The sequence below is a fragment of the Triturus cristatus genome, chromosome 5_1, assembly GCF_964204655.1.
Source record: "Triturus cristatus chromosome 5_1, aTriCri1.1, whole genome shotgun sequence".
Lineage (NCBI taxonomy): Eukaryota > Metazoa > Chordata > Amphibia > Caudata > Salamandridae > Triturus > Triturus cristatus.
In genome coordinates, this window is record NC_140587.1 from 81,791,573 (window position 1) to 81,818,366 (window position 26,794).

At 37.3% G+C, this 26,794-nt stretch overlaps 1 long non-coding RNA gene across 1 annotated transcript; it reads right to left on the reverse strand.

Annotated features, from left to right (window-relative positions):
• Nucleotides 1-1,611: 1,611 nt before the first annotated feature.
• LOC146830258 (uncharacterized) lies at nucleotides 1,612-14,118 on the reverse strand. The gene is made up of 3 exons (XR_014961143.1): nucleotides 12,949-14,118; nucleotides 8,877-9,034; nucleotides 1,612-1,701 (listed from the first exon to the last, which is right to left on the reverse strand). It is a non-coding gene; the product is annotated as an uncharacterized LOC146830258 (long non-coding RNA).
• Between the last annotated feature and the right edge of the window lie 12,676 nt (nucleotides 14,119-26,794).

Sequence of the window (26,794 nt, forward strand, 5' to 3'; positions counted from 1 at the left end):
AAAATGTCCAGCTAACTATAACATGTGTGAAACCTATGGTTTTTTCACTGAATTTCTAAGGTTTTTTAAATGCTAATTCCTAACTATAACGTGTGTGAAACCTATGGTTTTTTCAGTGAATTTCTAAGGTTTTTTAAATGCTAATTCCTAACTATAACGTGTGTGAAACCCATGGTTTTTTCATTGAATTTGCAAGGTTTTTTAAATGCTAATTCCTAACTATAACGTGTGTGAAACCCATGGTTTTTTCAGTGAATTTGCAAGGTTTTTTAAATGCTATTTTTTTTTTATATTCTTCATTTTTTTCAAACATATTTTTATTTTAATTTTCTTATCTTTTATAAAGACTATGCTTTAATTTTTAAAATCCTTAAATATTTTTTTTATATATATTTTTTAAAATAAACATGTAAAATTTATTTCCAGATTTTTTTTTTTTTTTTTTTATAGTACGCGTACCGTAAGCTCACGGTAAGCGTACGGTTTACGCAACGTCCGTAATCTATCTACGCTGCTTGCGTATAGTTACGCACTTTGCGTAGCCGCGCGTACTGCGCGTGGGACGCGTGCGCGCTTACGCAACACGCGCACGTTACGCGGAAGTGCCGGGAAATGACTGTTATGCGCATGTGCGCAAGCGCGTGTCTTTTTTACGCGCACGCGTACTTTTTGCCGTAAGCGCACCGTAAGCGTACCGTAAGCGTACGGTAGGTCATGTGATCTTGAAACACAACTTTTGATTGGTTGAAACTACTTTCAGTTCTAGAACTCTCCTACACCACACCCATTCCCCTCATTTCTGCTTGTGATCCCTTGGGAGAAGGAGCTGGTTTGTCTTTGGGATACGATGGCAGAACAGCAGAGCTCTTCTGAGAGTGAGGCTAGCACCAGCAGCACTGTCTTGAGGCAGAGAGAGAGGAAAGTAAAACCTTCTTATGTTTGGGATTATTTTACTTTTCCAGAAGGCCAGCAAAAGGTGAATGCACCCTTAGTTACTTGCAAGCTGTGTCAGCGTGTACTTTCTAGAGGTAATCCTGACAGGAAGTATTCCTTTGGGAATCACACCATGATGAGGCACCTCAAGGATGTACACAAAAGGACACATGCTCAACTTTTTGGAGGTAACTCTTCAGAAAGACGAGCCAGTACATCCACAGCAGCTCAGCCTGGACCATCACCTGCAGAGCTTACTCCTTCTTCTGCAGCTCAGGTGAGCCCTTCATCTGTGGGGGGAGAATCTCCTTTTGCTGGCCCTCTGGAAATGAACCCTCGATTTCGGAAGGTTGATATTCATTGCACATTTTGTAAAGCTCTAATTTGTTATAGGGAGACCAGTGTTTCCCTAGTGAATAACAAAATAGATCAGCACATTTGTAGCTTTGAATGATTTTCCCATGGTTCCTTTCCTCTGTCCCTGCATGAACACAACGGTTCTTTTAAGAGCCAACCTTATCTTTCATCTTTTTTTTACATTTTTTTTAAAAAACTTTTTTTTTTTACCGTACGCGTACGGTAAGCGTACCTTTTTTTTTATTTTTTAAAAAAAACACTAAAAATCATTTTTCACATTACAAGGTCCTTGAAAGACTACAATTATTACTATTGACTTACCATACTCACTGAAAAAAATATTTATTCATTTGTTTTTTTAAAAAATAGTTTTTAAAATGGTTGTAGTTTACGAAAATTTTCTATATCGATCTGAAAAAAAAGAAAAAAGTATTAATATTTTTAAAACATTTTATAATACAGTACACATATTTACATTTTTTCCCAAAAAATATTTTTGCCTTATTTTTGCTGTTTTCAGAATATATTGCATTTCACTATAAATTGTGAAAGCAATTGCATTCATCATTTTACAGCGGGCAAAAAAAAATAACAATCTCAAAGATTGTATTAAAAAAGCCCAGAATCTCTTCTCACTTAAACTTATCATTACAGAAATGCATATTATTCTTAAAAAATGTCATCTAAAAACAATACTTTTTTCTTTAAAATACCGTCTGATATTTTTGTTTCAGAAGTACATTCACAATAATATATCTCAAATAACTCCAAAATACATCTGATTTTATTTCCTTTAGGCCAAATAGTATTTTTTATTCTTTCCCTGGAATAAATTTCCAAGGGAAAACCATTAAAATTCTAAAGTTTAATCTGTCCAGATCTCACCGATTCTCTGTAACATTTTGGTTCACGAAAATTTTTCGAATAATTTATTTAGTCCACAATAGAATTGCTTACTTTTCCACATGGCCAAATAGTAATTTTTGAAATTATTTTTGAAAAAATTTCCAGTGGCAGTCCAATAACATTCCAAAATTTAAAATGTGCAGAAGTTACCGATAATCTCTAAATTATTGGTTTTTCAAAATTGCATTAAAAATTTAAAAAGTCCACATTACAATTGGTTATCTTTCCTTTAGGCCAAATGATAATTTTAAAAATCTTTTTTCTACAAAATTGCAATGGTAATCCTGTAAAATGGTAAAATTATTTTGTCCAGATCTTGCCAAGTCTCTCTAAAATTTAGGTTTCAGGAAGATTAGATAGGAATTTGCTAAATCAAAAGGCAAACGTTGTTTGAAAATCAATTGGGAATCATTACACAGTGTCCATCCTTTTTCACATTTTAGATAAACTGTGTAATGTCCAGAAGTAACAGTAGGTCCATCATGGAAAATTATTGCAACAGTTACAAAAGTTTTTCCTGAAATTGATAATTGCTGTCCTGTAAACTTCTTTATTAAAGTATCCAATTTTGAACCATCAGCTCTACATCGTTGCATCATTAAAATTACATACTGTCCGTATTCCCTTAAAATTAATGTTGATAACATGTCAGAATTACACTCACCACATTTCATGCTATGATTAGCATCTTTAACTAAGTTTGCAAAAGTGACTGTTTTACTCTCTGGCAATGTCAAATAAATAAACCTTTCATTATCAACAATAGAACCACTTATATTATAACAATTATCACAACTATGTTCCCATTTATAAGAGAGACCAAAAAAAATGTCAATGGGAACTCCTTCTTCTTCCACTACCTGAAGAAAATACATCAAAAATTCGTGAGCATCTTGCTGTTCATTTTGAGAAAACTGTGTTCGTCCTGAACATACATCTAAAAGTTTTCTAATATCAGTAGCACTTTCTATTTGAGTTTTATCTTTACTCAGCTTTTGAAAAAGGAGACTGAGCTCTGAACAGAATCTTTTTCCCTGATTTATTATTATCTGCTCTTGCAAACTTTCCAGATAAAAAGCAACATTCAGCACTACATTTGCGTAGCAGTTGACACCAGAGCTATTTTCAAAATGACATCCTACAACCTGTTCTTCATTTTCCTTATTCTTTTTGCTTGCAATTACATCACTCCTCTTTTTTTTCCTCTTCTCTACATCTTCATTACAGATATTCTCATTTCTCCTTTTACGAGAAACTACACGTTTCTCCAACACAGGATACTGACCTAAATGAGGAGCATAGCTTCTTCTTAATCTATTATACTCCTTTACACAGTTTGTATCAGCACTAACTTTTGAGTCATCGAAGTCTATCATGAATAAACCTGATAATGTTTTGACTCGTGACAAAGCAACATATGCCATACCTTCTTTGAACACACTAGATCCAATGTTCACAAATGCACAATCTACAGTCAATCCTTGAGACTTGTGAATAGTTACAGCATATGCTAGAGAAAACGGAAACTGCTTCCTACGTACATATAAGTCTTTCACAAGCATGAAACGAACTGAACAACGACAAATGTCTTTAACTTCCTCTATCTGATCAAATTTTATTTTTAACCATTCAATTCCATCTTTTTTCTGATAATTAATAAAACCCACAACTCTTCCCATCGCTCCATTTACTAAGCCTTTTTCAACATCCAAATTTCTCCTTAAAAACACTCTACAGTTCATGCAAACATATAGATTTTTTTCTAATCCTGCTGTTTTGGAGATGTTCTTCTCTAGTGAGTCCAATTTATTTTTCAGTTTGCCTGTTACTGTGACAGTAATTCTTCCATCCTCAATTTTGTCCACTGCTTCCAATTTCATGATCTCTTCCTTTTCCAATTTCAAAAGCTCCTCATTGAATATTGAGCATTCACGTAGAGTTGGCATTAAGCAGATGACACTTTTGTTTTCTGCAATGTTCTTGTATATCTTCTCTGCAACTATTTCTTCCTTTGGAAATAAATTATGTAGCAGCCGAGTCTGTAATGCTTTTTTGCCAGCTTCTGTGAGTAGTCCAATCCTGATATCTTTCAGAATACTTCCATATTCTTCATCGTTTGCTTGCCTCATATTAGTTGTAAGTTCCTTGTACTCAAAGAAGGACCAAATATTTGTATTACCGATGCTTCCCAATGACTTCTTCGTGTCTTCATGTGTCACAGTATTAAACACTGGTTGTCCTTTAACCGGAGTAAGTTGCAAAAGATCCCCAAAAACGATGACGTGTTTTCCACCAAATAACACGTCATAGTCTGTCTTCAAAATTTGCTGCATTCTTAAATGCACAAAGGCAAGCATTAAGTTTGATACCATGCTCACCTCATCAATAATGAGAACTTGCATCTTCTTCAATACTCTTGAAACTTCCAAGCATGCTTCTCCAGTTAGCTTGTTGAATTGTATTTTGTTCTCATGCTCCACTGGTAACATTAGCAAACGATGTAAGGTGATTCCTTTTATGTTATATGCTGCTAACCCAGTTGGAGCAGTAACCACACAAGACAAAGTAGAATCTGTTTTTTGCTTTAGGTAGCTTCTGATGACTTTAATTAGGAAACTTTTTCCAGTGCCAGCTTGTCCGCTTACATACATCCTGATTGGATGAAATGATGTGCATGAGCACTCTTTTTTTTCATGTAGAAATCCGTGTTCAATTTTGTTTTTGATCTCTTCATAAATTTGTTGCTGCTCTTGATTCAGTTGTCTTTCCAAATTTTCTAAGTCTATAAATTCTTCTTGAGCTTGATTCATAGCCGTTTCCACTTCATTCATGGCTATTGATGCTTCATTTTCAACGATTGGTTGTCCTAGGGGATCTTGACTGTATGTTCCTGAACTTTGGCTGTCCTGAGAACTGTCTCTAGCAATTTCTGCTGCAATTGTAGTTTCCTGTTCAATTTCTTCATTTAACATTTGCAGATAAGTTGAGAATGTACTGCATTGTATGCTGTCTTTGCAAGCATTAAAAGAATCTTCATAGCTCTGGAATTCTCCCAGTAGTTCATCCTCTGAACGCCATGGTTTAAACAACTGTAAAAGAGCCAAGTAGTAAAATTCTTTCTTGTCGGTAGTGTCGCAACTCAGCTTCCGGTGATTTATCAAACTTCCTTTGGTTTGCTTCACCAAACATCCTTCTTCACCAACGACTTTATATTTTCCATTATTGATGTCTTCTGCAGCTTTCCGTGAATAAATGTAGTTCTGCAGCACTTCATAGAGACACATGTTCTCCAGATGATGACTTCTCTTGGGATAATATGTGTCCAACATGTTTGTTTTCAATATATCTGTACTTTCAGGTTCGAACTGTGCCAAATATTCAATTTCTCCAACAGATTTCAGTACCCGATTTCTCATTGCTGCAAGGCCTAAACTTGCCCAAATTATTCTTCTTGACTTCGAGTAGAGACTTGCAGAAGATAATCTATCTGAACATTCGTAGGATCCAATTTCTCGATGCGATAACATCTTCAAACTGAAACTGTACAGCTTCTTACTGACAGTCTTCTCGTGAGAAATCTCTTCCCACATTTCCTTCAATTCTGTTTTTTCTGATTTCGTAATGTAAGACGTTACATATCGAGCAACAGCAATGGAATTGTCAGCAACATACTGTATATCCATGTTAGCGTTCCACATGGATAAAATGACTGGGTTGTAGTCATTTATATTTTTTGATTCTTCTTTTCTTTTAAGGTTGTAGGTATTCTTAGGTGATTTTCTTGTGATAGTATGTCTCACAGCTGACATAAAACTGTTGACTCTTCCATTTGTAAGAACAGGTCTAGGAAATCCAAATCGACATTTAGTGTAGTATTTTTCTTTGCTCTTGTATTTCCGTCGACAGTATTTTCCACACCGATGACTTTGGAAACGTAGAACTTGCTCCTTTAACTTGTACTCTTCTGTGCTTTTAGGTATAGCACATGTTGCATATTCTTCAATGTAAGATAACACTGCTTCATCAGTATCTGTTCCAAACTTTGGGGCATCCTTGATCCACAGCAGCATATGAATATGAGGAGCACCTCTTGCCTGGTACTCTTTTCTCCAAAAGAAATCCACTACTTCTCCAAGGGGTGGATTTTTTTTATTGCAGATGAAGGACATCATAGCCTCAAATCTATGATTGAAATATCTGCAAACATTAACCGGATCCAATGAGCACAGTTCTCCTGCTGTCTTGTATTCGATGTTTTCAATGTTTGAATTGGCCTCTCGTAGAAAATCCAGTAAATCATCCCAAGCGTACTCGGCGCAGCTTAGGGTAAGGAACCATGTTGGTGTTCCTAAATTGCGTAACATGCATTTTAGTTCACCATGGCGTCGGTACCAATATTCATTTGTCCCACGCTGACAAGCCATCAGATTGATCAGTTGTGTTTCCAAATGATCATCTCGGTGCTGCACTTTCTCCATAAAATCCTTAGCAGACACATTTTGTAAATGTACTCCACTTTTTAAAATGTGATTTACTGCATAAGACAGTGCAGACAAGTCGCTTTCAAATAAAAGATGGAACAAATAAGGGATACTTTGTCGAAATCTGGGATCTTCAGCATATAGTCTTGTAGTCCGATACTCAGAAGCTGGAATCTGTTCCGGACGTTCATCGTATCGTCCTCCTTTTCCTTTAGGAAACAGCTGGGGAAAACATCGAGCTTCCAAGCTCTCCTCCCATACACTCACGGGATTTCCTTTTGCTTTCTTCATCTGAAAGAGATCAATATTGTCTCCCATAACTTCTTTCGAATGGAGAGGATGTATGCTAAAATGTTCATAAATTTCTTCTTCCTTTGACTTGTCCACTTTTTCAATTTGTCCACTTGGTGTTTCTGTATCTCCTTGTAAATCTTCTTCTTCTTCTTCTTCTACTATATAAATTGATTCATACCATTTGTTATTTTTTTTCAAATACAAATTTGCTCTTTGTACTTTCCGCACATCTACCAGCTCCTGCCAAATCTTCTTATTCTTTGTAGGTACACCATTAACCAGAATAATTAATGGTTCAGTTTCCAAAGTATCCGCATCAATAGTTTCCATATTTTTTTTCAAATCCAAGGGCAAATACACCACTCTACCTTTTAAACCTCTCACTAAATCTGAAGGAGGTAATTTACCAGTTTTGGGCTCCATACGTACTATGGTCTGGAACGGATGAACACATTGAATGAGTATAGACTCATATGTATTTAATTCAGAAAGTTCAGCAGGAATAGCATCCAATTCTAAATTATTATGTACAGCTCTGGTCGGCATTCTATTTTCCTCTAACTTGTTGTAGCAGTATTTACAAATACGCTGATCTTCACCCAATTCAAAACAATTTTCAAGAAATATATATGTTGCAAAATCCATCCACTTATAATTATCTTCATTTTCACTCTTTCTGTAGAGATCAACATTCCTAGTTTGTTTTCTATAATGAGTTCTGCGGCAACAAATACAAGTAACATTTGGTCTTTCATTAGAGACTATTGCAAATTTTGTTATGTGATCATTAAATGTCTTACTTACACAAGGTTCTACATTCTCTTCCACTTCTGCCTCATTTACTGTGTCCTTCTCTGCACTGTTTTGTTCAGGACCAAAGTAACAAAACTGAATTTCATCAACAACCTTCTCTACATCTGATACCGTTCCTCGGAACAGAGCCCTATTCAATTCATTTAACTTTATTGCTGGACTTTTGGCAAAATACAACCGTCTCACAAACTTTCTCATTTCAGTATGATGAACAGCCAGCATCCTAAAATGATGGAAAACACTATTGCACACTTTTCTAGATAGACAAGCAAGAGAATGACCCTGCAAACCAGTATTCTCTCTCACTCTGCATGGATCCAGACTTTGAAGCACCTTAATCTTTTGTTTTACACTTTTTTTTACTATATTCTCTTAGAAACTCTCGAAATCTGTCAATAGATTCCTGACGCACAGTGCAAATACTACTACAATTCCAAGTGTACACTGGGGCTTTAGGACGTCTCCCCATTGCCTCATCTGCCATCACTTGTACCTCATCTCTTGGAACCATTATCTCCTTCTCCATTATGCAACCATTTTTTACTTCGTATGAACGACCTCTGGTGTCAACTGCATGCAGCAAACTATTACTTTGAAAATAGCTCTCTTCATTAAAAAAAGGTTCACTACTTGAGCTATGCATCCACTTTCCTAAAAACACTTTACAAAAATTTGTTCTGTTCACTACTCTTTTGCTTTTGCTTTGTGATTTCAGTACATTAACCATTTTATCTAATGTACGCATCCTATTCAAAATTAATATGAATAGTTTCCTTTTTAATTCTAATGCCTTTGCTGCAATGGCTTCAATTTCTTTTTTTCTCTTATAATATTTAGCCTTTTGCTTATATTTCTTTATATCCTTTATCAAATTGGACATAACTCTTCTCTGAAACATTTTTCTACGTATCTCTTTAAATGCTGTTTTTCTGTTTATGTTAAACTTTTCAATTGCAGAAGGTATATTTGCATTAACTAAATCCTCAATTTTTTGCTGTTCTGTAGGTTTTGTTACATTTTTCCGAGAACAGACATTTTGTACATTTTTGTTTGTTTTCAATATTTTGTTTAGGAATTGTCTTTTTTGCTTACCAGAAGATTTTTTCTTTTTCCCAACATCAGCATCTTCTACTAACTTTGGTCCTCCAGTTGTCCTCAAATATAGTTTTTTTTTTAGCGTTTTTTGAACTCGAGATTTTGTAGGCATCTTAAATTTTGTTCACTGTTCTTCAGCAATACCTGCAAAAAAACTAAAAAAAAAATTCTTTATTGAATTTAAATATATTACTACATTTCTTTTCACAATAGTCACAAAACGAAATTTCTTTGCCAATTTGAATGCACACAAACTCCTCTTTTTTTTTGGGCAAGTGAAAATCTGTATAACAAACTGTCACATTATGAAACCAAGCTGTTTTTTTTTCAGACCACCACCGTGTGTATTCTCTGTGACTGCCTACACTCCAGCAGGGGCAACCAGCCTTAGTGATGCTGAATGTATTTGCATTACAGACTTAAACCTGAAAACCCCACTCGCTTCTAATTACTGTGCATGACTATACATGGCAAGCACATGGGTGTGTGCTAAACCTCTGCTTCTTCCCCCAAAAATTCGCTCCTCTTTTCCATCTACTGCAACTGTGAAATCACCAGAGCAAGACGCAATACATTTCTGCCTATAATTCTTCTATGCACACAGAGTCATGTTTTCACATTAGTGCCAAAACGAAATTTCTTTGCCAATTTGAAAGCACACTTACTGCTCTTTTTTTTTCGGGGGCAAGTGTATATCTCTTTTTTCAATTTGAAATCACTTTTACAGACTGACACATTCTGAAACCTTTTTTTTTAATTTATTTAAATGCACATGTCCAAGCAGTTTTTTTTTCAGACCACCACCGTGTGCATTCTCTGTGACTGCCTACACTCCAGCAGGGGCAACCAGCCTTAGTGATGCTGAATGTATTTGCATTACAGACTTAAACCTGAAAACCCCACTCGCTTCTAATTACTGTGCATGACTATACATGGCAAGCACATGGGTGTGTGCTAAACCTCTGCTTCTTCCCCCAAAAATTCGCTCCTCTTTTCCATCTACTGCAACTGTGAAATCACCAGAGCAAGACGCAATACATTTCTGCCTATAATTCTTCTATGCACACAGAGTCATGTTTTCACATTAGTGCCAAAACGAAATTTCTTTGCCAATTTGAAAGCACACTTACTGCTCTTTTTTTTTCGGGGCCAAGTGAAAATCTCTTTTTACACTTTGAAATCACTTTTACAGACTGACACATTCTGAAACCTTTTTTTTTAATTTATTTAAATGCACATGTCCAAGCAGTTTTTTTTTCAGACCACCACCGTGTGCATTCTCTGTGACTGCCTACACTCCAGCAGGGGCAAACAGCCTTAGTGATGCTGAATGTATTTGCATTACAGACTTAAACCTGAAAACCCCACTCGCTTCTAATTACTGTGCATGACTATACATGGCAAGCACATGGGTGTGTGCTAAACCTCTGCTTCTTCCCCCAAAAATTCGCTCCTCTTTTCCATCTACTGCAACTGTGAAATCACCAGAGCAAGACGCAATACATTTCTGCCTATAATTCTTCTATGCACACAGAGTCATGTTTTCACATTAGTCCCAAAACGAAATTTCTTTGCCAATTTGAAAGCACACTTACTGCTCTTTTTTTTTCGGGGGCAAGTGTATATCTCTTTTTTCAATTTGAAATCACTTTTACAGACTGACACATTCTGAAACCTTTTTTTTAAAATTTATTTAAATGCACATGTCCAAGCTGTTTTTTTTTCAGACCACCACCGTGTGTATTCTCTGTGACTGCCTACACTCCAGCAGGGGCAACCAGCCTTAGTGATGCTGAATGTATTTGCATTACAGACTTAAACCTGAAAACCCCACTCGCTTCTAATTACTGTGCATGACTATACATGGCAAGCACATGGGTGTGTGCTAAACCTCTGCTTCTTCCCCCAAAAATTCGCTCCTCTTTTCCATCTACTGCAACTGTGAAATCACCAGAGCAAGACGCAATACATTTCTGCCTATAATTCTTCTATGCACACAGAGTCATGTTTTCACATTAGTGCCAAAACGAAATTTCTTTGCCAATTTGAAAGCACACTTACTGCTCTTTTTTTTTCGGGCCAAGTGAAAATCTCTTTTTACACTTTGAAATCACTTTTACAGACTGACACATTCTGAAACCTTTTTTTTAAATTTATTTAAATGCACATGTCCAAGCTGTTTTTTTTTCAGACCACCACCGTGTGTATTCTCTGTGACTGCCTACACTCCAGCAGGGGCAACCAGCCTTAGTGATGCTGAATGTATTTGCATTACAGACTTAAACCTGAAAACCCCACTCGCTTCTAATTACTGTGCATGACTATACATGGCAAGCACATGGGTGTGTGCTAAACCTCTGCTTCTTCCCCCAAAAATTCGCTCCTCTTTTCCATCTACTGCAACTGTGAAATCACCAGAGCAAGACGCAATACATTTCTGCCTATAATTCTTCTATGCACACAGAGTCATGTTTTCACATTAGTGCCAAAACGAAATTTCTTTGCCAATTTGAAAGCACACTTACTGCTCTTTTTTTTTCGGGCCAAGTGAAAATCTCTTTTTACACTTTGAAATCACTTTTACAGACTGACACATTCTGAAACCTTTTTTTTAAATTTATTTAAATGCACATGTCCAAGCTGTTTTTTTTTCAGACCACCACCGTGTGTATTCTCTGTGACTGCCTACACTCCAGCAGGGGCAACCAGCCTTAGTGATGCTGAATGTATTTGCATTACAGACTTAAACCTGAAAACCCCACTCGCTTCTAATTACTGTGCATGACTATACATGGCAAGCACATGGGTGTGTGCTAAACCTCTGCTTCTTCCCCCAAAAATTCGCTCCACTTTTCCATCTACTGCAACTGTGAAATCACCAGAGCAAGACGCAATACATTTCTGCCTATAATTCTTCTATGCACACAGAGTCATGTTTTCACATTAGTGCCAAAACGAAATTTCTTTGCCAATTTGAAAGCACACTTACTGCTCTTTTTTTTTCGGGCCAAGTGAAAATCTCTTTTTACACTTTGAAATCACTTTTACAGACTGACACATTCTGAAACCTTTTTTTTTAAATTTATTTAAATGCACATGTCCAAGCTGTTTTTTTTTCAGACCACCACCGTGTGTATTCTCTGTGACTGCCTACACTCCAGCAGGGGCAACCAGCCTTAGTGATGCTGAATGTATTTGCATTACAGACTTAAACCTGAAAACCCCACTCGCTTCTAATTACTGTGCATGACTATACATGGCAAGCACATGGGTGTGTGCTAAACCTCTGCTTCTTCCCCCAAAAATTCGCTCCTCTTTTCCATCTACTGCAACTGTGAAATCACCAGAGCAAGACGCAATACATTTCTGCCTATAATTCTTCTATGCACACAGAGTCATGTTTTCACATTAGTGCCAAAACGAAATTTCTTTGCCAATTTGAAAGCACACTTACTGCTCTTTTTTTTTCGGGCCAAGTGAAAATCTCTTTTTACACTTTGAAATCACTTTTACAGACTGACACATTCTGAAACCTTTTTTTTTAAATTTATTTAAATGCACATGTCCAAGCTGTTTTTTTTTCAGACCACCACCGTGTGCATTCTCTGTGACTGCCTACACTCCAGCAGGGGCAACCAGCCTTAGTGATGCTGAATGTATTTGCATTACAGACTTAAACCTGAAAACCCCACTCGCTTCTAATTACTGTGCATGACTATACATGGCAAGCACATGGGTGTGTGCTAAACCTCTGCTTCTTCCCCCAAAAATTCGCTCCTCTTTTCCATCTACTGCAACTGTGAAATCACCAGAGCAAGACGCAATACATTTCTGCCTATAATTCTTCTATGCACACACAGTCATGTTTTCACATTAGTGCCAAAACGAAATTTCTTTGCCAATTTGAAAGCACACTTACTGCTCTTTTTTTTTCGGGCCAAGTGAAAATCTCTTTTACAGACTGACACATTATGAATCCACCATGTGTAACTACAACAAAAACAATTCCCATTTCTATTATTCATTTCTTAAGTTACCACATACATCCCCTCTCAAACTGTAAACTCACCTTTAAAATTAGTTAGTTGTGAAAGAAATGTGTCACTCAAACAGCAGATTATCAGAGCCAGGATCTCTGTTCTGTACACCTCTCTCCTCTCAGCAGAACCAGATAATGGCAAACTTTCCCTCTATTTTTCCACACATATACATGTAAGTTTCAAATCTCAGTGCTTCCCCCTTTTTTTCAAATGTAATGACACATTTCTATTGGTTGAAAACCAACCCTTTTCCAAAAGTACCCTGCCCCCAACTTGACTTCTGCCTAGTACCCTTCCCCCAACTTGACTTCTGCCTGCTACCATAGCAACAGCTCATGGAACACTGCTGTGTGCAGTTAGGTCAGAAGTTCGACACACAATGTTTCAATTCCACAGAGCAAGAGTGCTTGACTTTTCAAACCTAACTGCAAATCCATAGTACTGTTCTTTGGTTACACATTTTTTTGTACCAATACAAAACATGCTTCTATTAATTTTCACATACAGCCTAGTTTTTTTTCTAGAATGGTATGAAACAGCCAATCAGTTCTTTTTGTTTTGTAAAAAATATGTATGCCTCCATTTCCAAACTGTCTTTCTTTTCATATTGCCATTCTACTGAAAGACACCTCCTGAGTGCATCCAGTTCTCCTTTGAAGATGTTCACAGTGTGGATTGTAGGGCACAGCTATGTCTTCTGGAGTGAAAAGTTTGCAGAGAAAACAGATATGGTGAGAGACCTTGCTTTGCCAAATGTAGACATTAAATGGATTGGTCAGAGAGGGTTAAAGTGGCACCAATTGATGCCATTGGTGAAATCCTTCATGCAAATCCAACACCCTGACCTCATAATAGTGCACTGTGGTGGCAATGACCTAGGCACTTTGACTGGGGTAGGTCTGGAAATGCTTATGAAGGACACCTTTGCACAACTGTTTACACTTTTCCCTAAAACTGCCTTTGTGTTTTCCAACATATGCCAAAGGCAAAAATGGAACTGGTCCAATCATTTCTGTCCACAGATTGACAAAGCAAGAAAGCACGTCAACAAATCTGTTTCTGCTTTCCTCCGTGACTATGGTATGGGTGCCATTTACCACAACAACTTGCGTTACGACATGCAAGACATTTATAGAGGAGATGGTGTGCACTTCAATGATGAAGGGAACAGAGTCTTCCTCTTGAACCTTAGACTCTGCATCGGTACTTACTTGTAGGTACCACTAAAAAAATGACTCCATAAACACAACAGCTCTTTTTAGAGCTCCCTAATTTCTAAACTCTTAAATCTGATTTTCATTTATTTATTTTTATTTTTTTTACCGTACGCTTACCGTGAGCTTACCGTACGCGTACCCCGTGATTTTTTTTAAAATCAATAAATGTTTTTTTTGTACTTTTCTGTCCTTCTTTGACCCCCTTACAATTGTTAGGAGGTCTGTAACTCTCCTCATTGCCCCCTTTCCTTGTTTTCACTCTTTTTTTTCAGAGTGAAATACACAAAATGGCGGCCGCCGCTTCCTGGTTTCGGCCGATTCGAATGTTTACTAAGATCTAAGAGCCAATCAGAATCGCGCTCGCGCACGCCACCGTACGCTTACCGTAAGCGTACGGTAAGCGTACCGTAAGCTGGCTCAGATATATATATTGATTTAAAGGCTATTTTCTCAAAATCAACTGAACTGATTTACACCAAACCTACAAAAGGCACTTCCTTGACCTACGGACTACCTCTCTGCCAAATTTCTAGTAATTCTGTTCAGCCGTTCGGGCTGTAGCCCTGTCTAAAGGTCCTATGGAAAAATGCATGGGAAAAACGCGTTTTGGGACCCCCCTTTTATCTCAGCCCCCGCTTGACGGATCCCCCCGAGACTTTCAGGGTAGGAGCGGAGCGTAGCGCCCCACCTATTTTGAGAAATTCGCGAGGATTCGTCGACCGGCGCCAAAGTTATTCAAAATAGAATGTTGAGGTTTTCCTATGGAAACGTGGTCCTAACTATAACTACCTACTGGCGACCGCCAGTAGGTAATGTATGTATGTATGTATGTATGTATATATATATATATATATATATATTACCTACTGGCGGTCGCCAGTAGGTAGTTATAGTTAGGACCACGTTTCCATAGGAAAACCTCAACATTCTATTTTGAATAACTTTGGCGCCGGTCGACGAATCCTCGCGAATTTCTCAAAATAGGTGGGGCGCTACGCTCCGCTCCTACCCTGAAAGTCTCGGGGGGATTCGTCAAGCGGGGGCTGAGATAAAAGGGGGGTCCCAAAACGCGTTTTTCCCATGCATTTTTCCATAGGACCTTTAGACAGGGCTACAGCCCGAACGGCTGAACAGAATTACTAGAAATTTGGCAGAGAGGTAGTCCTCAGGTCAAGGAAGTGCCTTTTGTAGGTTTGGTGTAAATCTGTTCAGTAGATCCTGAGAAAATAGCCTTTAAATCAATATATATATCTGTGGCAGCTTACGGTGCGCTTACCGTGCGCTTACGGTAAGCTTACGGTACGCGTACGGTGCCGTGCGCGAGCGCGATTCTGATTGGCTGTTAGATCTTAGTAAACATTCGAATCGGTCGAAACCAGGAAGCGGCGGCCGCCATTTTCTCTCTCGAACTGTCAGGGGGGTGAATAAAAAAGGTGGATAATGTGAAAAGGGGGCAGGCTCGACAGTTCCTGACCCCCTAGCCTTGGTCAGGGGGTCCCAAAAGGACCCTCAAGGGCAAAAATGAAATTTTTTTTTTTTTCGAAAAATCGCTGTATGCGCGTAGCGTACGCGCACGGTGACCTGCGTAATTCCGCGAAATTCGCGGAATTACGCGTACCGTGCGCGCACGGCAAAAAAAAATTTGCGAAAAGGAAAGCTTAAAAAAAAATAAAAAAAATTGTGAGGTAAGGTTGGCTCTTATAAGAGCCGTTGGGTTCATACAGGGATGGAGGAAAGAAAGAATGGGAGTATTATGAGCGTCTACAAACATGCTGGTCTATCTTATTGTTAATAAGGGGAAGACTGACCTCCCCAAAAACAAGAAGACCACCACATTTTGTACACCTCATTTCAACACTCGCAAATCGAGGGTTGATGTCCAAAGGAAAAGAAGAAGGTGATGCTCCAACAACAGAGGAAGGGCTCAGCTGAGTTGCCGATAATGTACTCGGCTGAGCATCTGAGGCTGGGCTCTGGTGACTTACTGAAGAGTTTTCTCCAGTATGTCGAGCAAAGGTCCTTGGGTGTTTGTCCTGAAGGTGTCTCAAAATAGAGTGATTTCCAAAGGAATATTTCTTCCTTGGATTTCCTCTTGATAAAACACGATCACAAAGTATGCAAGTGACCAATTGAGCATTCACCTTTTTCTCCCCCTCTGGAAAAGTGAAATACTCCCATACAAAAGAAGTCTTTTGTTTCCTCCTTCTCTGGATCATGGTGGTGCTGCTGGCCTCACTCTCAGAAGAGCCCTGCTGTTCTGCCATTGTATCCCAATGTCAATCCAGCTCCTGCTCCTAGAGAATCACAAGCAGAAATGAGGGGAATGGGTGTGGTGTGGGAAGAATCTGGAACTGAAAGTAGTTTCAACCAATGAAAAGTGTTCTTTCAAGCAGTAATGAGGGGAATGGGTGTGGTGTGGGAAGTTTCTGGAAGTGAAAGTAATTTCAACCAATAAAAAGTGTTCTTTGTAAGTCACATGACCTACCGTGCGCGCACGTGACGCTTACGGTGCGCTTACGCAGCGCTTACGTCACTTTCGCGCATGCGCATTACACGCCCCTGCGTAACCGCGACGTTGCTTCCGGGTGTACGCGTACGGCACGCACGTATCACGTATTGCGCATGCGCATTACACGCCCCTGCGTAACCGCGACGTTGCTTCCGGGTATACGCGTACGGCACGCACGTATCACGTAGGCGCGCTGCACTAATTACATCCAGAGCGCGTAGCGTCAGCTTACCGTACGCGTATTCTACAAGCGCGTAGCGTCAGCGTACCGTACGCGCACGGAAAAAAAGCATAAAAAAAAACCTTTCCATAATGCAGGATATAGTACATAAATTATTAAAAAAAGGCTTACAAAAAAAGACATAAAAAAAAAATTGCATTAAATTATAATAAAATTATAAAATCGAAATAAAAAAAACACTATCCACATTGACCCCACCCCCTGTGCTTTTGGTGACCGAAGGCCACCAAATGTACAGGGCTTATTAAAGTTGATAAAAACCGTGCACGGAACGAACTGCGTTAAGTGGGCGCGCACGCCTCGAATGGCGTAAAGTAACTTAGCATTTAAAAAACCGTACAAATTCACTGAAAAAACCATAGGTTTCACACACGTTATAGTTAGGAATTAGCATTTAAAAAACCTTGCAATTTCACTGAAAAAACCATAGGTTTCACACATGTTATAGGTAGCGGAAATTTTACTGATAAAAAACCAATGAAATTGCCCCGTTATAGTTAGTGCTGGCAACTATAACTCACGCGACCGCAATCTTCTGCTGATGACATATGTGTCTTTATAAAAAAAAAATATTTGTAATATATGTATAGCTAAAAATGTATGGAAGAAGACATGGGCAAATAAGTGTCTAAATACAGTATTAGCATCAGCAGAGGATTGCGGTCACGTGAGTTATAGTTGCCAGCACTAACTATAACGGGGCAATTTCATTGGTTTTTTATCAGTAAAATTTCCGCTAACTATAACATGTGTGAAACCTATGGTTTTTTCAGTGAATATATATATATATACATATATATATTCACTGAAAAAACCATAGGTTTCACACATGTTATAGTTAGCTGGACATTTCACTCGTACAAAACCATTGAAATTCCCCCGTTATAGTTAGTTCAGCTAACTATAACTCGCGCGACCGCAATCCACTGCTGATGACGTCACATATTACATCACTCATGACATGGTCAGTGACATCACTCATGACATCACTGATGACATCTCAAATGACATCACTGATGACATCACTGATGACATCATCCAGTGAATATGTGTCTTTCTGAAAAATAAATATTTTTTTTATATATGTATATCTAAAGGTTAATGGAAGAATAAATGGGTAAATAAGTGTCTAAATGGATGGTTTTTTTTGTAAAATTAATTGTATAACTGACTTATTAACAGTATCTTAGTGAATACAAGTATTAGTGAGTAATGTTTAAATATTTAAATATCTGTATCAGTGTCTCACTTTGTGTATAAGTGGCTGCATGGGTTGGTGAGTAGCTACATGAGTGTGTATATGGGTTATTAGTTCGTTTTTAGAGTATCAGTATGAGTGTATGTATGGTTCAGTGGGGGATGTTACTTAGCGTATGGATGCATGAATGAGTGACTCACTGTTTGTATGTGTTTTGAAGACAGTATGTGAGCAGGACAGTATGGGTGGATGAGTGTGTGTATGGGTGAGTAACAGAGTGAATGACTGTCTCAATAGTGTCTTTATGAGTAAGTCCATATGTTTTGAATTAGTATATGTGAGTATTGATGTATAAAAGTGAGGATATATGAGAGTGAGAGATTGGAAGAGTTCCTGTATAAAAAAGTATGTGTTTCTATAAGTGATTGTTTAAGAGAGTAAGTATGTGTACGTTTCTGTAGAAGTAAGTGTAGTGGTGTGTGTATAGCTGTATATGCAAGTAAATGGATGTTTATTTGCATGTGTGAGTATGTGTGTGAGTAACTCTATGTATGAGTGTAGGTGTGTAACAGGATGTATAGGTGTATGAGTACATATGATGACTGAGTACATGTATGAGTGACTATATAGAAGTGTAGATGAATGAGTGGATGCGTATGTCGATTTTGGAATTACTGAATAGGTTGTTCTAACTGGTATTGGTATCTCTATAGTTTTCAAAACTTTAGTTTGTATTTTTCAATGTGTGTATCAATGTTTATATTCGGATAAGAAGAGGTCTGCAACTCTTACACAAGGATGATGTCATCAGTGATGTCATCAGTGATGTCATTTGAGATGTCATCAGTGATGTCATGAGTGATGTCACTGACCATGTCATGAGTGATGTAATATGTGACGTCATCAGCAGTGGATTGCGGTCGCGCGAGTTATAGTTAGCTGAACTAACTATAACAGGGGAATTTCAATGGTTTTGTACGAGTGAAATGTCCAGCTAACTATAACATGTGTGAAACCTATGGTTTTTTTCAGTGAATTTGCAAGGTTTTTTAAATGCTAATTCCTAACTATAACGTGTGTGAAACCTATGGTTTTTCAGTGAATTTGCAAGGTTTTTTAAATGCTAATTCCTAACTATAACGTGTGTGAAACCTATGTTTTTTTCAGTGAATTTGCAAGGTTTTTTAAATGCTAATTCATAACTATAACGTGTGTGAAACCTATGGTTTTTTAAGTGAATTTGCAAGGTTTTTTAAATGCTAATTTCTAACTATAACAAGTGTGAAACCTATGGTTTTTTTAGTGAATTTGTAAGGTTTTTTAAATGCTAATTTATCTATGTATTATTATATTTTTTATATATTTATTTTATAATAAACTACCTATGTATATAGTTATAGATTGACTGTATCCTGTAATATGGATTGGCTCAGCTCTTTTTTTTTTAATTTGGATAAAGTTGAACATCTTAATATCTTCTATAAACTTATAAACAGTTTAAAATGTTTTTGTTTTTTTAAGGGTTTTTCACGGCAATTTTTTTTATTAAAGGAAATGTTTTTTTTGATTGACGAGGTACTTTAGGGACCCCCTGAGAAGGTCTAGGGGGTTAGGGAGTGTCTTCCCTGCCTCCTTTTCATGTTTTAGAAATCGGGTTAAAAGTAATTCATTTCTGATGCGTGCGTGCACCGTGCGCGCATGCGTGCGAGCACCGAAGGTCTAGGGGGTCAGGGAGTGTCTTCCCTGCCTCCTTTTCATGTTTTCGAAATTGGGTTAAAAGTAATTCATTTCTGATGCGTGCGTGCACCGTGCGCGCATACGTGCGAGCACCGTGCGCGCACGGCAAGTCATGTGATTATGAAAACAACACTTTTCATTGGTTCATAGTAGTTTCTGTTCCAGAATCTTCAAACACCACACCCACTCCCCTCACTATTTCTTCTTATTTCCTGGGACAAGGAGCTGAACAGCTACTCGAGTGAAATCTTACTTGAAAATGGCAGAACAGCAGTCAACTTCAGGGAGTGAGGAGGAGACCTTTGTGGAACCACCAAGGAAGAGCAAACAAAAACACTCTTTCATCTGGAATTACTTCACCTTTCCAGAGGGCAAAAAGAAGGTCAATGCGCCGAAGGTGACATGCACTATTTGTGGAAGTGTATTATCTAGAGGAGATCCCAGCAAGAAATACTCCTTTAGTATTTATTCAATGCTGAGACACTTCAAGACAGTGCATCCTGTACGTTATGCTCGAGAAACAACTAGAGCCTTAAGGGACAACCCTCCACCTGCTCAGCTGAGCACATCATCTGCGGCCGCAGATTCACCATGTACCAGGCCACTGGACATCCACCCCCTTTTCCAGAAGGTGCACATACATTGCAATGTGTGCAATGTTGTTCTTTGCTACGGTGAGAGCAGTATAAACTTGATTGAAAACAGAATACAGCAGCACACATGCTCCAGCCCATAATTTTTTTCATTTTTTTTTTGTTCCTGTTGAACAGTTTTTCATTACCAGTTTTTTTTGGTGCTCTAAAAAAATACAAAAAAATACAAAATTGTTAAAAAACTAAAAAAAAATACAAAACAAAAAAGACAAAAAAAACTGTTCTTTTCAGAACTCACTTCACTTCTCCAAGAAGAGCTATATTCCTAATATACTGTGTTGTAATTTTATTGAATGAATGTGTAGTGTATATATGAATGATTGAAATGATTGAAATGACTGAGTGAAGAGGAGGAAAGGACAGACAGAATGAGTGAGAAAAGGAAAGTATGATCAGTCATGAAAGGGAAGTGAAAGACTGACTGCAACAAAATGACTAAGGGTAGAGGATACAGGTAAGAAGAGTGAATGAGTAAGGGAATGGCAGTGAGTAATGGAGAGTGATGGAAGGGGAGTGAGAAAAGGGGAGTAAGGGACGGAGATAGGAAAAGGGAGTAACAGATGAAGCGGATGAAGTACAGCAGGGTAAAGGGATTGAAAGTAAGAGAAGTGGAGTGATGGTGAGATAAGGGGTATGAGGATTAGAAAAGGGGGTAAGGAAAAGTGACAGATGGGGAGTGAGGGGATGGAGGGATTTAGGAAACTGGAGTGAGAGAAAGGGAGTCAGGATTTCAATGAGCAAAGGAGAGTGAGGGAGAGTGAAGGAAAGAATGCGAAAAGATGAAGGGGTGTGAGATACAGACAGGAGGAAGTGAAGTAGGAGAATAGGAGTGACTATGAGTAAAGGATAGTGACAGTTAGGGAAGGTGAGGGAAGGATAATGACGGAGAAGGCAACAAAATTAACATAGATGGAAAATGAGTGATGGAGAGAGGAGGAGTGGTAGAAACAGAGATGTTAAGGAAATTAAGGGTAAGACAGACAAAGGGAGAGAGACAGAAACAGAGACAGAGAGCAAGGAACTGAGAAGGAGTAAGGCAGTTAGAATGACTGAGACATATGGAGACAGGGAGAGAAACATGGTTGGAAAAATAGTGATGGAGGCAGGGGAGTAGTAGAGAAGGAGTGAGGGAGTTACGAAAGGGCAGTAAAGGAAGAAGAGAGAGGGAAGGGGAATGAGAAAAGCAGAGTGAGGAGAAGTGAAGACAAGGGAGCAGAAAGTGGAGGGGTGAGAAATACAGATATTTTAAACTTACCTGACCAACAAAATAACTTAATTAGAAATAAATGTTTTTTTTTAATTACAAGAAAATCTGAAAAAAAGAAAAAAAGTAGTAATATTTAACAATACATTTTAGAATACAGTACACATATTTTCATATTTAACAAAGTAATTTTTTGCCCTTTTTTGCTGTTTTCAGAATATATTGAATTTCACTGAAAATAGTGATATCAATTGCATTCATCACTTAACAGCGGGCAAAAAAATAAACAATCTGAAAGATTGTTTAAAAAAGCCCTGAATCTATCCTCAGTAAAACATACCTTAATAGAAATGTAACATATATATTAAAAATATCTTCTAAGAACAATAACTATTTGCAATAAATAACGTCTGTAAATCTTGTTGCTTAAGCACATACACCAAAATAATATTTGTCAGAGAAGTCCACAATAGAAACATTTACCTTTCCATGAGGCCAAATGGTAATTTTTAAATCCTTTTTAGATGAAATATCCAATGGTAATCCTATAAAATCGAAAAAATGGTTTCTTCAGACGCTGCAATTTGTATCTAAAATTTTGGTTTTAGAAAAATTAAGTAGGAATTTGGTAATTCTGCAGGCAAACGTTGCTTGAAAATCAATTGAGAACAATTACACAGTGTCCAGCCTTTTTCACATTTTAGATAAACTGTGTAATGACCAGAAGTTATAGAAGGTCCAGCATGGAAAATTATTGCAACTGCACAAAAGTCTTTCCTGATATTGATAATTGATTTCCTACAAACTTCTTTATTAAAGTGTTCAATTTTGTTCCATCAGCTCTACAACGTTGCATCATTAAAATTATATACTGTTCATATTTCTTTAAAAATAACGTTGATAACATTTCTGATTTACATTGAGAACATTCCATGTTGTGATTTGCATCTTTAACTAATTTACTAAAAGTCACTGATTTACTCTCTGGTAATGTTAAATGTATGAACCTTTCAGAATCAACATTAGTGCTGCATGTGTTCATACAGTTTTCACAACAATGTTCCCATTTATAAGAGACACCAAACATATTTTCTATTTCTACCCCTTCATCTTCCAGTACCATAAGCATATACATTAAGAATTCCTGTGCATCCTGCTGGGCATTTTGTGTAAACTGTGTACATCCAGAACATACATCTAAAAGATTTCTAACATCAGAAGCACTTTCTATTTTAGTTTTATCATTACTCAACTTCTCATAAAGGAAACTCAGCAGAGAACAAAATCTTTTTTCATGATTTAGTATTATCTGCTCTTGCAAACTTACAAGATAAAATACAACATTCAGCACTACATTAGCGCAGCAGTTGACACCAGAGCTATTTTCAAAATGACAACCCACAACCTCTTCAACATTGTCCTTTTTCTTTTTGCTTGCAATGACATCACTCTCCTTTTGTTTTCTCTTCTGTACATCCTCATTACAGATATTCTCAATTCTCCTTTTCCGACAAACAACACGTTTTTCAAACACAGGATACTGACCTAAATGAGGAGCATAGCTTCTTCTTAATCTATTATACTCCTTTACACAATTTGCATCAGCACTAACTTTTGAGTCATCAAAGTCTATCATGAATAAACCAGATAATTTTTTCACTCGTGACAAAGCAACATATGCCATACCTTCTTGGAAACAGCTTCCTACGTACATATAAATCTTTCACAAGCAAAAAACGAACTGAACAACGACTAATGTCTTTAACCTCTTCAATCTGATCAAATTTTATTTTTAAAAATTCAATTCCATCTTTTTTCTGGTAATTAACAAAACCCACAACTTTACCCATAGCTCCATTCACTAAACCTTTTTCTACATTCAAATTACGTCTTAAAATTACTCAACAGTTCATACATACATAAACATTCTTTTCTAAACCAGCTGTTTTCGATATGTTTTTCTCTAGAGAATCCAATTTAGTTTTCAATTTGCCTGTCAATATAATAGTTATTCCTTCATGCTGTATTTTATCCACGGCTTCCATTTTCATAATCTCTTCATTTTCCAATTTCAAAAGTTCTTCATTGAATATAGAGCATTCAGGTAGTGTTGGCATTAAGCAGATTACAGTATTTTTGTTCTGCAATTTTCTTGTATATTTTCTCTGGAACTATTTGTTCTGTTGGAAACAAATTACATAGCAATCGACTCTGTAAAGCTTTTCTGCCATGTTCTGTGAGTAGTCCAATTCTGATATCTTTGAGAATACTTGCATAATCATCATTTGCTTGCCGCATATTGGTAATGAGTTCTTTGTACTCAAAGTTTGACCAAATATTCACATTACCTATACTTCCTAATGACTTTTTCGTGTCTTCATGTGCAAGAGTATTAAATACTGGTTGTCCTTTAACTGGAGTGAGCTGCAGTAGATCCCCAAAAACTATAACATGTTTTCCTCCAAATAACACGTCATAGTCTGTCTTTAGAATTTGCTGCATTCTTAAATGCACAAAGGCAAGCATTAAGTTTGATACCATGCTTACCTCATCAATAATGAGAACTTTAATTTTCTTCAACACTCTTGAAACTTCAAAACATGCTTCTCCTGTTAGCTTGTGGTATTCTATTTTGTTCTCATGCTCTACTGGTAACATTAGCACACGATGTAAGGTAATTCCTTTTATGTTATATGCTGCTAACCCAGTTGGAGCAGTAACAACACAAGACAAAGTTGAATCAGTTTTTTTCTGTAGGTAGCTTCTAATTACGTTAATTAGGAAACTTTTTCCAGTTCCAGCTTGTCCACTCACATACATTCTGATTGGTTCAAATGATGTGCATGAGCACTCTTTATTTTCATGTAGTAATCCATGATCAATTTGTTTTGTGACTTCTTCATAAATTTGTTGTTGTTCATCATTCAGTTGTTGTTCCAAATTTGGTAAGTCTATTAAATCTTCCTGAGCTTGATTCATAGCTGTTTCCACTTCAGTCATGGCTATTGCAGCTTCATTTTCTACGATTGGTTGTCCTAGGGGATCCTGACTGAGCGTTCCAGAACTTTGACTGTCTTGAGAACTGTCTCTAGCTACTTCAGCTGCAATTGTAGCTTCTTGTTCAATTTCTTCATTTAACATTTGTACATAATTTGTGAAAGTACTGCATTCTATGCTATCTTTACATGCATTAAAGGAATCTCCAAAGCTCTGAAAATCTCCAAGTAATTCGTCCTCTGAACGCCATGGTTTAAACAGTTGTAAAAGTGCTAAGTAGTAAAATTCCTTTTGGTCAGTAGTGTCGCAACTCAGCTTCCTGTGATTAATCAAACTTCCTTTTGTTTGTTTCACCAAACATCCTTCCTGCAGCACTTCATAGAGACACATTTTCTCAAGATGATGACTTCTGTTTGGGTAATATGTGTCCAACATATTTGATTTCAAAATGTCTGTACTTTCTGGTTCGTTCTCTGCTAAATATTCAATTTCTCTAATAGATTTGAGTACCCGATTTCGCATTCCTGCAAGGCCTAAACTTACCCAAATTATTCTTCTGGATTTGGAGTACAGACTTGCAGATGATAACCTATCTGAGCATTCGTATGACCCAATTTCTCGATGCGATAACATCTTTAAACTGAAACTGTATAGCTTTTTACTGACAGTCTTCTCGTGAGAAATCTCTTCCCACATTTCTTTCAATTCCGTTTTCTCAGATTTAGTGATGTAAGATGTGACATACCGAGCAACAGCAATAGAATTGTCAGCTACATACTGAATATCCATGTTGGCATTCCACATGGATAAAATGACTGGGTTGTAGTCATTTATATATTCTTTTCTTCTTAGGTTGGAGGTATTTTTCGGAGATTTTCTTGTAATGGTATGTCGCACAGCTGACATAAAACTGTTTACTCTTCCTTTTGAAAGAACAGGTCGTGGAAATCCAAATCGACATTTTGTGTAGAATTTATCTTTACTCTTGTACTTTCGTCGACAGTATTTTCCACACCGATGACTTTGGAAAAGTAAAACTTGCTCTTTTAAGTTATTTTCTTCTGTGCTTTTAGGTATAGCACATGTTGCATATTCTTCAATGAAAGATAAAACTGCATCATCAGAATCTGTTCCAAATTTTGGGGCATCCTTGATCCACAACAGCATATGAATATGAGGAGCACCTCTTGCTTGGTACTCTTTTCTCCAAAAGAAATCCACAACTTCTCCAAGAGGTGGATTTTTTTTTATTGGAGATGAAGGACATCATAGCCTCAAATCTATGATTCAAATATCTGGAAACATTAACCGGATCCAATGAGCACAATTCTCCTGCTGTCTTGTATTGGATGTTTTCAATATTTGAATTTGCCTCTCGAAGAAAATCCAGTAAATCATCCCAAGCGTACTCAGCACAGCTTAGGGTAAGGAACCATGCAGGAGTTCCTAAATTCCGTAACATACATTTCAATTCTCCATGGCGTCGGTACCAATATTCATTAGTTCCACGCTGACAAGCCATCAGATTAATCAATTGAGATTCCAAATGATCATCTCGCTGTTGCACTTTGTTCATAAAATCCTTTGCAGACACATTATGTAGATGTACTCCAGTTTTTAAAATGTGATTTACTGCATAAGATAGTGCAGACAAGTCACGTTCAAATAAAAGATGGAACAAATAAGGAATACTTTGACGAAATCTTGGATCTTCTGCATATAATCTTGTAGTCCGATACTCAGAAGCAGGAATCTAAACTGGACGTTCATCATATCGTCCATCTTTTCCTGTAGGAAACAGCTGGGGAAAACAACGAGCTTCCAAGCTCTCATCCCATACTCTCACGGGAGTTCCTTTTGCTTTTTTCATCTGAAACAGATCAATAGTGTTTCCCATAACTTCTTTAGAATGAAGAGGATGTATGCTGAAATGTTCATAAATTTCTTCTTTTTTTGACTTATCCACTTTTTCAATTTGCCCAGTTGGTATTCCTGTGTCTGCTAGTAAAACTTCTTCATCTTCATCCATATAAATTGATTCATAGTACTTATTATTTCTTTTCAAATATAAATTTGCTCTTTGTACTTTTCGTACATCTACTAGCTCCTGCCAAATTTT